We start from the raw sequence: 12,890 nt of genomic DNA on the forward strand, positions 1-12,890 counted from the left end.
GGGCTCATCCAATTTACTTTTTACTAATTAAATTGAACCCACAATTTAATATAAGTTATAATTGGAATATTACGAGCAGCCACTACAGAAGTAATATTGAACTCTCCCCATCCAAATCCGAAATTATAAGTAATCCGGGTTTCCGTTTATCTTTCATTTCCCGTGCTTAAGATTAATATGTCCATTAATTAATTAATGTCTGCTATTGACTTAATTAATTAACTTCTTATTAATTCCAAGAGTGGACTTAGCATGAAACACTCATTTATTATTCATAGAGTAATCATACTCCAACTAGCTAGGTTCCGAATAATAAAACTTAGTTTCGCGCTCCTCTTGAGGACATTATCAAACGAGACTCACCTCGTGCACGATTCAATATAATAGCAATCCTAGCACCGCTAGATATCGATCACCACTGCCCAATATATCAGGATAATTGGGCTACGAAAAACCCGCACCATTTGATAAGTCAAAGCAATGCATAATCAATACCGTATGCTCAATGCTAACCTACATTGATTAAGAAATAAATATTTATCAAGACCTCGCCTTTCAGTAGATAGCCCAAGGCAAGTCTTGCTGTTAGATCCGTTCAGTGCTATACCACACCAATGTCATCTTATTTCAGTAAGGCTTAGAAATATACGGACTGACATTGCAACCTTTCTCGATGGGTAGTCTAATTCCATCTAGGTTGTGAAATTCATATTTTTCTTTGTTTAGAACTGACCGTATTACCTTAAAGTGGACGACGCCCACAACCGGTCTACTAAAACAAAGACTTAGACTTTGTTAAGTTAACTTATACATTTAAACATGCATTAACATCCATTAAATGTAAAACATAACAACATTATGACAAAAATAATCTGTTTTATTCATTGGAAAATAAAATAAGAGTTTTACAGTATTCAATCACTCGAAACGTGATTTCTAGTATACAAACTCTAACATAGTCTTCACGGATCACGCGGCGATTAAGTACTTGCTGGCTAAGAAAGAGTCTAAGCCGAGATTAATCCATTGGATGTTACTCTTACAGGAGTTTGATTGGGAAGTAAGAGACAAGAAGGGAACGGAAAATAGAGTGGCTGATCACTTGAGCAGAATACATCAGGGGGAAACAGAAGAAGCCATACCCGATGCCTTCCCCGAGGAGCATTTGTACCTTCTGGAGAAATTTCCTAGACCACCTAACTGGGAAGCAGTTTTGGCTTTGACCGGTCTAGGGGAATCAGATAAGGGGAAGCGCACACTGAATGCAGAACCATGGTTTGCCGATTTAGCCAACTACTTGGTCACGGGAGAGATGCCAAGTTCAGACGAGATTTCCCGGGCCCAGAGGATGAAGATTAGAAGTGAAGCTAAATATTACTTTTGAGACGATCCTTACCTATGGAAAATGTGCTCAGATCAAGTGATTAGACGTTGCATTCCCGAATGGGAACAAAGAGATGTGTTAATTCATTGTCACACGTTAGCATGTGGAGGTCACTTTGGACCAAGGAAGACAGCGAGGAAAGTCTTATACAACGGTTTTTATTGGCCGACGCTAAATAGGGATGCTTTTGAATTTTGCCAATGTTGCGAGAGGTGCCAGCAGACGGGGGGAATTTCAAGAAGAGACGAGATGACTCAGGTCCCAGTGATAGTGTGCGAAATTTTTGATGTGTGGGGAATGGACTTTATGGGACCGTTCCCATCGTCTTGTGGGAATACATATATATTGGTTGTAGTAGACTATGTGTCTAAGTGGATAGAAGCTAAGGCCACCATAACATGTGAATCGAAGGAGGTGGCAAAATTTTTGAAGGCCAATATTTTCAACAGATATGGAGTTCCTCGGGCCATTGTCTCGGATCAAGGGACTCATTTCTGTAATCGCACCATCGAGGCTTTGATGAAGAAACATGGTGTTCAACATAGAGTGTCAACTCCTTACCATCCTCAGTCTAATGGCCAGGCAGAGATTTCTAATCGCGAGATCAAGGCGATATTGGAGAAAACAGTTAATCCATCAAGGAAGGACTGGAGCAAGAGACTCGGGGACGCATTGTTGGCCTACAGAACTGCTTTTAAAACGCCTATTGGAACGTCGCCTTACAGACTTGTGTTTGGCAAGATGTGTCACTTACCGGTTGGTATTGAGCACAAGGCGTACTGGGCAGTGAAAGAAATGAACATGAAGCCGATAGCTTGCGAAGAAGAAAGGAAGTTACAATTGCAAGAATTGGAGGAACTTCGGCTGGAGTCGTTTGAGTCTGCCATGTGGTACAAAGAAAGAACGAAGTTATGGCATGATAAAAATCTCCGAGTCAAGGAACTTCATGTGGGACAGAAGGTGCTCCTTTTTCAGTCTCGGCTCAAGCTAATGCCAGGGAAACTGAAGTCTAAATGGATCGGCCCATATACCATCATCGGCATCCGAGCAAATGGAGCTGTGGAGATCCAGGGAAGTACTCCAAACTCTGTTCATTTCCTTGTCAATGGTCATAGAGTGAAAGTCTATAGGGATAATTCCGAGTTGTGTGTTGTGGACGAAGTTCCACTACATGCACTCCCTACTATCGCCTAAACGGACGGGGGAAATTTCCGATGAATTCCTGGGTCAAGGAGTAAGTTAACAATTTTGAAAATACAAACTGAACCAGGGAATCTCGGAAATACAATAAGTGTGTAAATAGTTTAATTGCTTTTTAAACATAGAAAATCCAAAAATATTTTCGAAGCACTAGACTCCAAAGGGAACCGATATTTTATGCTCTAACCTTGACCTAGGAGTCTGGAGCCTTCATTTCTTTGTTTTGTAGGACATGGTCGAGGGAATTAGCTAGAGAAAAACCTGAGGGAAGAAGTCAAGGGAAGTCTGGAGGAAGGAGTCGAGGAGGGAAAAAGATATTTTGAATTTCAAATTCTGGCCGATAATTATGGAAGTTGTACGGTTGCTTACATTAGGCCTGCAACCGCACCATCTTTTCACCAGAAAAGCAACCGTCGTCCTTCTCTCTCCAATTAACCCCAAATCGACGAAAATCTGATTCACTCTCCCTTCTCTCTAATTTCGTTCTCTCTCTAAAAAAAACTAAAACCCTAACCAAATTCGACCAGTTTTTCTCTCATTTTTCAGATCTACACCGATGGATTCTACCGAAAGCACTATATACGACCCATCCTTGCTGGCAGAGTTGACGCAGAAGGTGGGGAGCGTCGAGAAAGCAAAGGAGGTGTATGCCCTATTCGCCGCTAGCTTGATGCCGTCTGCGCAGGTCGCACCACCACTGACAATTCCGGCAGACTCGGCTGCACAACCGACGAATCTTCCTGAAGAAGGACCGCGAGATTTTACATCTCCACATTCAGAAACCGCTTCACAGAAAGCGGCGGAAGAGGGTGATGAACAGACTCACGACGGAACCATAGTGGAGGCGGAAAAACAAGAAAATGAGAACCCTAATCTTGAGGGTAGGGAAGTTCGTAAGGGGGAAACTCCCGTGTTAGATGAAGTTGCGGAGGGGGAAACCCCTGTGTTGGAAAAGGTTGCTGAGGGGGAAACCCCTATTTCAGAGAAAGTTGCAAGAGGGGGAAACCCCTATGGAGACGGGGGATGAGACCCCGGTTGATTTCAGGGGTGCGACCCCTGAGTTCGTGGAAGAGGGGGCAACCCCAGGAGATGTCAGGGGGGAGAACCCCATTTATATTGAGGGGGCAACCCCGATGTTGGTTGGTGAGGCGGAAACCCCAGAAAAGCTTTTAGAGGAATCAGATCTACCTACAACTGGAGTACCGGAGCCCGAGGGAGGGCTGAAACTGATTGTGGACCTGGTTGATGACCATGAAGAAGATGTGCCCAAGGTTGATGAGAGGGCAGAAAGGAGGCGCACCAGGAGGAGCCTCCTCGATGAAGTCGATGACTTAGTGCCTGACGCAATAGAGGCAGAGGAGCGCCGCTTGGCCAAGGAGAAGGCAAGGAAAGGAAAGGCGGCAGCAACCTCATCCACCCGGTCTAGGAAAGCTCCCTCCGTCCAGGAGGTCGAGGAGACCCTTTCCCCTGTAACCGAGGAACCCTCTGTCGAGGAACAAGACGAGCCCATCCCTGAACCCAGCTATGACTCTGAGGAAGCTGAAGAAGAGCCGATTCCAGGACGTCCGGAAATCTGGCTGACTAAAGAATTGCTAGAGAAGATGAGGCAGTTCGACGACCAAAAGAGAATCGCAGTGTACAAGGAGAGGTGTAGCACCGGGAAGATGGCCAAGTCAGGAAAGCAGTACAGCTCGAGGGAGCTCAAAATGATTGCATGTGATAAGGAATTTCGCGCCTGTATCCGAGCGATAGGATTTGAGTGGCTGTTGCAGCACAGTCAGGAGAGGGTACCAGTGGATTTAGCAAGGGTGTTTTTCTCCACTTTTCGTATTCGTTTAAAGAATACCACTGATCTCGACGCGGATTCTATCACGTTCAGGCTTTTCAATCAGGAGTATGAGTTGAGCATTAGGGAGTGGTCTCTGCGGATGGGGTTGTTTACCTACGCCGAGGATGAAGAGGGGGCGTGGAACGATAGGATGGTTGGAATGCCGAAGAACACGCCTGGTTTCAAAGTACAGACGGCATGGGAACTGGTCACGCACCCCAAGTCGGGGACGTTTAAGTCCAGCTACTCCAAGGCCTCCCACATTGAAGATCGGATTCTCCGCTTTGCTCAAACATTTGTCAGCTATAATTTGATGGGCAGCGCGAATTCAGCTCTCACCACTACCGACCTCTACTTCACATGGTGCATGGCGAAAGGTGCACCTCGGATATTGGCTGGCGCAGGCGTGCCACCGAATGACGAGCAACCCTGGGCGTCATATGTACACGTGCCACCTCATCGGCGTTTACCTCCAGAGAAACATAGAAATGAAAATTGCCAAGACCGCTCCGCTGGTAGTCATGTGCGAACCCCCAGAGGTGTTTAGTGTTGATTATTTCTTCAACAAGGGGTTGCTGCAGACTCAAGGCACCAAGACTCTCTTCTATTCGTTGGGAGACAAGGTCAAGGCAGAGCCGGAGGAAGCCGAGGAAGCCATGCCAAGTGAAGAGTTTGAAGAGCTACGCAAGGAAGTCCAGGACGTGAAGAAAGAAATGCAGTTGATGAGGAGAGAAATGATCAAGGAGCTTGGTGGGATAAGGAAGGAATTGATAGGGAATCGGGAGGAAGTGAAGACCCTGAGGGGCAACATTACTGATTTGGCGGTGAAGTGCGCCAAACAGAATGAGCGAATGACGGAAGCGGTGGAGCTTTCAATGAAGATGTTAAAATGGTTGCAGCAGACGCTCCCCTTGACCCAGTCGAGGACAACTCCTGGGTCCAGCAGTGAAGTCAGGCAGCCCACTCAGAGCAGTCCCTCCGTCAGGCAGTCGCAGCAATTGCTCAAGCAGTTGATCCCCCCGGCCGTTCCCATGCAAGTTCCAGCCCCACCTAAACCAAAGTCTATAGTGAGGAAGCCAGTACCTGAACAAGCAACACAGGAGGAAGAAGAGCTGGAGCAGCCAGCAAAGAAGAAAGTCAAAGTGACCCGACCCGGAATCCCGCCCCAGTCTGGCTCTTGAGGGAGCCAGCCCCAGAAGTGAACCACCATCTCTTGACCAAGTAACTTTTATTTTTCGATCTTTTAGTTTTAATTTTTTTTATTCCTGTTATCTACGTTGTTTTATAATTGTTGTGTCTTCTCCCACTTAGCCCACTGCGTGGTCTAAGTGTGAGAAGTCAGTATTTTCTGTTTTGTTGTGTTTTCTTGGTTTTCTGCTTTTATTGTGTTTCTTCTCCCACTTAGCCCAATGCTTGGTCTAAGTGTGAGAAGTTTGTGTTTATATAATCTGTTTTGTTATTTTGCATTGATCTCTCTGTTCCCCCCTTCACGACGATGGCTTGGGGACAAGCTTGAGTGAAGTGGGAGGGGGAGAGGAGTCAATGCATTACCTTTGTTTGCATGTTAAGAGTCTGTAAGTCTTAAGTGTTGTCGCATGAGCCAGTGGATACAATACAGCATGATTCCCTTAGTGAAAGTAATTGAAGATAGGAGGCATTTCAACTTAGAAGCTTTTTCTTTAAATAAGCCTAGTTAATCTGAGTGAAGCGAGAACGACAGAGGATGCCTCTACTTACTTAGTTGTGAAGCCCTACTGTAATAGTGAGTTATAAGCCTTAAATAACTTCGAGCTAACACATGTTTAAGGGTCACCACTGAATGCTTAGGGAGAAGAGTTGTGAAGGAGAAAAAATTGGGAATTGGGTTATGAACGTATAAGCTGGACAAAGTCCAGGGTAAGGCATTATAAGCTGGACGAAGTCCAGAAGGAAGGAGAAATGGAGGAATAAGCTGGACGAAGTCCAGAGAAAAAAAAAGGAAAAAAAGAGGAAAAAAAAATAATATAGAAAAGAGGAGGAATAAGCCAGGGGGAAATGGTCTAGAAGACAGAAAATGATAATAGCCTGACCCAGGAAGGAGGAACTCTCATAACCCGACGCTTCAGTGGTGTAGCATTAACTTAAGAGAGAATCGATTCTAACATCCCTGGTGAGGAATGAGTGATCGAGTGAATCCAACAATCGGGTAAGTGGAAAGCTATCTTGACAAGCTAACAGATTGGCTAGGTAAAGGAAGGGAAAGGGCCTATTTGGAGGAGTGCAACCTATTGAATTGACCTTAATCTTGTAGGGACAGATGCCTAAAAGTTGAAGCTAGCTCATGTATATGTGTTTATGTGTTGTATGTTTTTCTTATTTTTTTAGTTTTTCTTTGTGTCTAGGTCTAGGAGTCGGTCAAGAGATAACCTTGCTTGAAATTCGACTTATTCTTTTTCTTTTCTTATCTTTAAACTTGAGGACAAGTATGGTTTAAGTGTGAACAGTTTGATAAGGCTAATTTCATGCATCGATTATATGTGAAAAATGTTATAATTTGCTGGGTCTAACACGTTTCCTAAGCCAGGTGTGTGAAGAAAAATCGCTAGATCGAGGAAGTGCTGAAGGAGACGGTCTAGCGAAGGAAAGAAACGAAGTGAGTAGGATTTAAAAGAAAAGAAGGCGTGACAGAGGAGTCAATAGCTGAGGGCAACAAAGTCTTACCTATACCTCGCTGGACCCCACTCAAACGCCTATATACAGAAGAGCATGCAACGCACATCACATCATTGTTTTTCACTCTTCTTAGCTCACACACATTACACACACTTGGGAATGGGAGATCTGGGGTAGTCGGGTACGGAAGGTTACTTTCTTTAGAAGTTTTGCGGTTGGTAACACCGTCCGAGTGTGGACGAAGATACAATTCCTTTTAATTTCAGTTGTTTTGCTCGTTTTTGCTGTCGAACTTCACTTTTGGGAGTCGACCTGGTTGTTGATGATACTTATTGTCTTTCTGCTTTGTTGATTTGCATTTAGCAGTTGAATTTCAAGTCGATTTACGTAGATCTCTCTGCTGGTAGTTTAACTCTACAAGTATTATGTTGATCTCTGTTTTATTTTGATGTTGTGGTGTTTGATATGGGAATTTGATGATAGATCTGTGGTTTATTGACTGTTTGGAGGTTTTTGTTCGAATCTGAAGTGATGAAGTGTTTCTGTTGGTTGGAGTTCGTGTTGGACGCTTGGATCCGGAGTGGATTTAGCGTCTGAGGTTGGATTCGAAGTGAGAAAAGAAAGTTGTTAGATGAATTTGATGATTTCTTCTTGTTTCCTGTTTTGCTTCGTCTAGCGTCTGCAGATCTGTTTAGTTCTTCGTTGGTTATGCATTAATTTGATTCAAAATTAGTTTGCTCTGTTTTGATTTCGTTCATGTTGAATTTCTTATGAGTTTTACGCAATTAGGTTGTAAAAGACGATGTCGCTGTTAGTTAGTACGAGAATTAGTTATTCTGCCAGCTTTTCGTTCGTACCTTGCTTTTTCAGTCATGGTCCCCACAGTCAGTTTGTTTCTTAGGTCTAGTAGGTGAAGTAGTTTTCTTACATCAAGTGTTGAGCAGTTAATTTCCTTTGCAACGTTCTCTTATAATTTCGCCTAGGTCTAGCTGTTAGCTTAGGAGTTTTAAAGATTCCCAAGTCAAGTTTAATTTGTTTTCCTCAACCCAAAAAAAAAATGCGTGGCAGCAGCCAACACCAAAAACACACCCAAATCCTTGAACATGAGTATTACGCATCCTTCTCTTGGGATCGATCTCTACTTCCCTATACTAGGTTTAGTAAAGTGGTTGAGAGTTTTTTGAAAGAAGTGCTATGTGTGTCCGACGACCGGGATTTCCTGCGACCAACGAGTTCCTAGACCGCGTGATCTAGTGGATTTGCTGGACCTAGGGAACCTGTTATTTCCTTTGAACTACTGTACGCCAGAGACCACGACACTTTTCAATAAGGCATGCCGGAAAACAGAAACCACCCCCTCCAGTAACCCCTAGTCAGTATAGATGATGCAAGTATGAAGGAAAAACCCATCCCCTAGGTCAAACACGAAAGCCCTTTTAAAAGGTGAGTTTGAAGCCCAAAGTGGAACTGTTTTCCACTAAACACTGAAAAAGAAAATAGTGGCTACCACATCATGTCTAGGGCAAGGTGACCGCGTGTAGCAAACCATGAAGGCAGTAGGAAACCCCCCCCCCCCAAAAAAAAAAAACATAAGGCAAGGAGTTAACTGCCCAGGAGGACATAACAAAAGAAACCAGCTGAAGAAAAGAAAAGCAAAGAAAGAAGGAGAAAATCGATCTGAAAAATTCCAGATCCAAAAAAAAAATAGAAGAAGGTATAAGGGTGGCAAAGCCACAGGAAAGAAAACCGAAGAAAATGGTCGCAGATACTTGACCACAAAAAGAGAAAGGAGGAAGAAGGAATAAGGGTGGCGAAGCCACAAGGAAGCTACTGACCAGTTAGAAGCCAATGTCAGAAATTGTCCAGCCGAAGAAGAAGCCCGAACGCACACAGTTCTCCCTCATCAAATAAGTAGTTAGTTTTTGAACCCTAGAGCCTAAGGGACAACTGCCCCAAACATTACAAACCAATAGCCCCGTTACAAGCCTTAAAGACCTTCAGGAGCTGCACGTGAGATCTGAGTCCGAAACATCTGTGGTTTAGCATTGAGAGAAAACAGTCCTAACATCCCCTGTGAGGAATGAATGACTGAGTGAACCCAGTGTTTGGCTTAGGATTGGGTGATCCTGACAAGCAGAGATACTGACTGGGGAGGAAAAGGGGGGCGGCGGAAGTTCAAGGCTGCCTAAGGCCGGATTGCACCTGATCTCGAGGGGAAGGGTGGTTGAAAATATAGCCTGTTCTATGTGTTTAACTTAACTATATGTGTTATGTGTTTGTGTCGTTGTTTGTTTTCGTTTCCTTTGCGTCAGAGTCTTGAGTCTAGTTAGGTAGAGTCGGTCAGGGGGAGTAACCAAGCTCGAATTCGACTTATTTCTTTTTGTTTGTCTTCACGCTTGAGGACAAGCATGTGGTAAGTGTGAGCAGTTTGATAAGTCGTATTCTAAGCCTTGGTTACTGGTCAGTATGTCGTGAAATGCATGTATTATCTGCAAAACAGTTGCTCAAGTGTGCAGGATTAAAGGATCCAAGTCAGTAGGAGACGATTCAGGTGACGCAAGTGAAAAGGGCGCCAGAAGGGTGCAATACTGACCAGGATGCATGCCAGAGAAAAGGCTCGAGATGGAGAAGAAGGATAGCTGGGATGATCATTAACAAGGGCAGAAAGGTCAAAACATAAGGAAGTCTACCCTAAAAGCAAGGGCAAGCCTCCATATAAAAGAAGCCACTTGGAGAGAGAGAAGAAGAGGTTCCTTAGAGTTCGGTTAGGAGTTCTAAGTTCTCGGTTCTCAAAACACACTTAGTAGAATTCTCTCTAGAAGATCAGTCCTTCAGCATTGTCCATCTCTCGTTCCTCGCCACAGCCATGGTTAGTTGACGTCCAAGAGTCTGCCGGAGAAGTCATCGATCCACCGTTCCAGCCAGTTGCCGTAGTAGTATAGCAGTATCATCGCCCGGAGTGGCAAAACAATCGTTATTTTGCTTTCTAGTTTAATCTTTACTTGTTTGCGTCGTAGGTTTTGTTGCAAACACTCATCGTTGTTGCCTTTTGAAGTACTTTTTGATTTTCCAACGTTTACGTTATGAAGTTTCTATTTCGCATGTCGCTTTGGTTCGAGTTTGCTTCATTCTGCCTAGGAAAGTTAGATCTAGTTGTTGCTTTTAATTTCTAAGTGTTTTCTTATCTGGAGTTGTGGATCTGAGGTTGTAGTTATGTTTCAGTCTAATTTTCGTGCATGAGTTTCTGTTCTGCGCTGTGATCACCGCCTTGCATGTTAGTCAGTTAAAGTAAATTGCAGTTCCACCGTTTATTTTAAGTTCAACCGTTTTAAATCAATGGATCTTGAGTTTGAGGTTGTGAATCTGAGTTTAGTTATGGTGTTTGTGTTCATCTGATTTTTGTTAATACTTGGTGAAGAAGAAAACGTCAAAATCAACTTTAGTTTGGACCACTTTACTTTTAAGTTACTTTTGCTTTTGTTCCCTACATTTCAGTTGTACTGTCCAGACCTGTCAGAGAACCACCCAGCCACCAGATATGCCTTGTAGTCTAAATTTCCTCTTTTAGTAAATGTCTACTTTTCATATGCCTCTGAGACACCTTGTCCCCTATTTCCACGAACACAACCACATGCCTGTTATTTTTACACCCACTAGTCAGTAGAGTACCACCTTTATTTCTTGCCTAGGTAAAATCTCAACCCAAGCGTGGTAGCTAACCAAAAACACCCAGGAAAGTCACCGCAGTTTTCCAAACGTGTCCATCCTTGTGGGATTCGACCCTTACCTCCACTATACTAATCAGTAGAAGTGGGTTGAGGAAACTTGTTTGAAGCCAGGTCCCGGTTGTCGTACCAACGACTCAGCTGGGCCGGGAATCTCTTCCTGATCAGTTGGATACACTCCAAATTACATACGTAAAACTAGGGAAAGAACCTGGAACCTTTCACTAGTCAATCATTTGTACACGTGGACGAATAATCAGCTACCATGTGGCAATCATAAAAAACGCTCAAGAGTAAATTTTCTCGGTCTGCAATATGCAATACGCTAGACTGCAATCTACAGATTGCAGTGTAGCATTTATACTGTTGCAGTGTAGCGTTTATAATATTACAGGTTATGTGGTGTCATAATGTCACTTTAAGAGGTGTTGTCATTTTAACGCACCCCTTTACGCAAATAATATAAATATATGTTAGGTTTCAATTATAAAATACCAGTGAATTTAGGACAATTATTACCTTAAGTGATTTAGGGTTATTACGAAAAAGGAAATTTTGATAAGAACGTGAAATGTAATTAATGATTTTCAAGAAGTTTTTCGTGGTAATACTCTTTCGAGTTCAAACCTAAAATATATACCAATCCATTTTTCAAGGATCTAAATTGAATTTCACGTATTTGTCAAAAAAATCATCCAACCGAATTAAACAATTTTGGTATATATTACTTTCGTACCTTTTCTTTTGGTCAATAAATAAATGTCCGATTTATATTTATCTTTAACTTTTGGTTTCAATTTTAATTGTACAAGGTTAGGAGTCTAGGACGGATTATTTATGCTTGAAAAATATCAATTCGAATGGTTCGATATATGGAATGTAGACTTGGATTTAGCATGGTGATATGAATATCGAAGTAATTACTAATTAACATTGCCAAAGGCAAAAACAAGTTTGAAAATTAGGAATACTAAGACTTGAGATGCATTCGGCGTAAGCTGATGGGCCGTGGCGTGCATGGCATTCGGCCCAACAAGGCCCGTCAACTTTCCTCCTATTGCATTCCACCTTCACCCATGGATATCCTTCCCTACACATCTTTCCGTTCACTGCATATTCATTTATCAAATCAATCAGTATTTTAATAATTTTTAGCTAACTCTACATTTTATAGCATATATGTACTAATTATGAAATGACGAACTGTAATGACCAATTATTAACTTTAAAAAGATTAATTTACCTGATGATGCAAGGAGAAGAGCGGAGCAGATGATGAAACAAATAGCTATCAAGGATTTTGGGATTGCCATTTTCTTTGTTTTTTAGTGGTAGAAAATATGTGCATATATGGACGGACAAGTAATTTGCAGCATCTACAAAACGGAAGCTTATTTTATAATGTGTTATGCCATATTAAAATTATTACATAACATACAAAATGTCTTCTAGATTGATATATAATGTGTATTTATAATAATTTTTATGAACATTTAAAGAATATATTATAAATAATTAAGAAAAACTTCATATTAATTAGATATCACAGATTCACATCTATAGTAAGGATTTTAATAATAGTTTCCCTTAAAAGTGCAACATATATCTAAATTATTTCTTATTACGGAGATTTTATACTGTTGCGAGTGAAAAGCTTGATAAAAGATAATGATTTTTACCGTTATATTGCAATAAATTTTGAATTACAATGGCCAACATATATATATATATATATATAGGGATGTACTAAGATAACAACTCTCTTTATTGTAACACCATACCACCATTTTAGGCCATTGGATCTGAAAATCGTGTGCTTATCATGCTGCCACGTGTAAAAACACGGAGGGGTAAAATAGGAAATTTCTAATTTTACGTTACCAGATTGCAGTGTTGTTCATTGAATATTGCAGTTTTACCACAACAATATTGCAATTTACCACGACTGCAATATCTAATACAGTAGACTGCAAACCCATGTTTTTTCACGAAACTTAATCCTAGGCGTCCATAGATGAGATCTAACGGACTATATTGGTGGTATGATGTTATTTTAATTATGGTGGCACCCTAATGCACCCCTATATATATATATATATTT

This window comes from Salvia hispanica, chromosome 2 (genome assembly GCF_029641045.1).
Source record: "Salvia hispanica isolate PSC_SH4W2 chromosome 2, Shi_PSC_v1, whole genome shotgun sequence".
In the NCBI taxonomy this organism is placed as follows: domain Eukaryota; kingdom Viridiplantae; phylum Streptophyta; class Magnoliopsida; order Lamiales; family Lamiaceae; genus Salvia; species Salvia hispanica.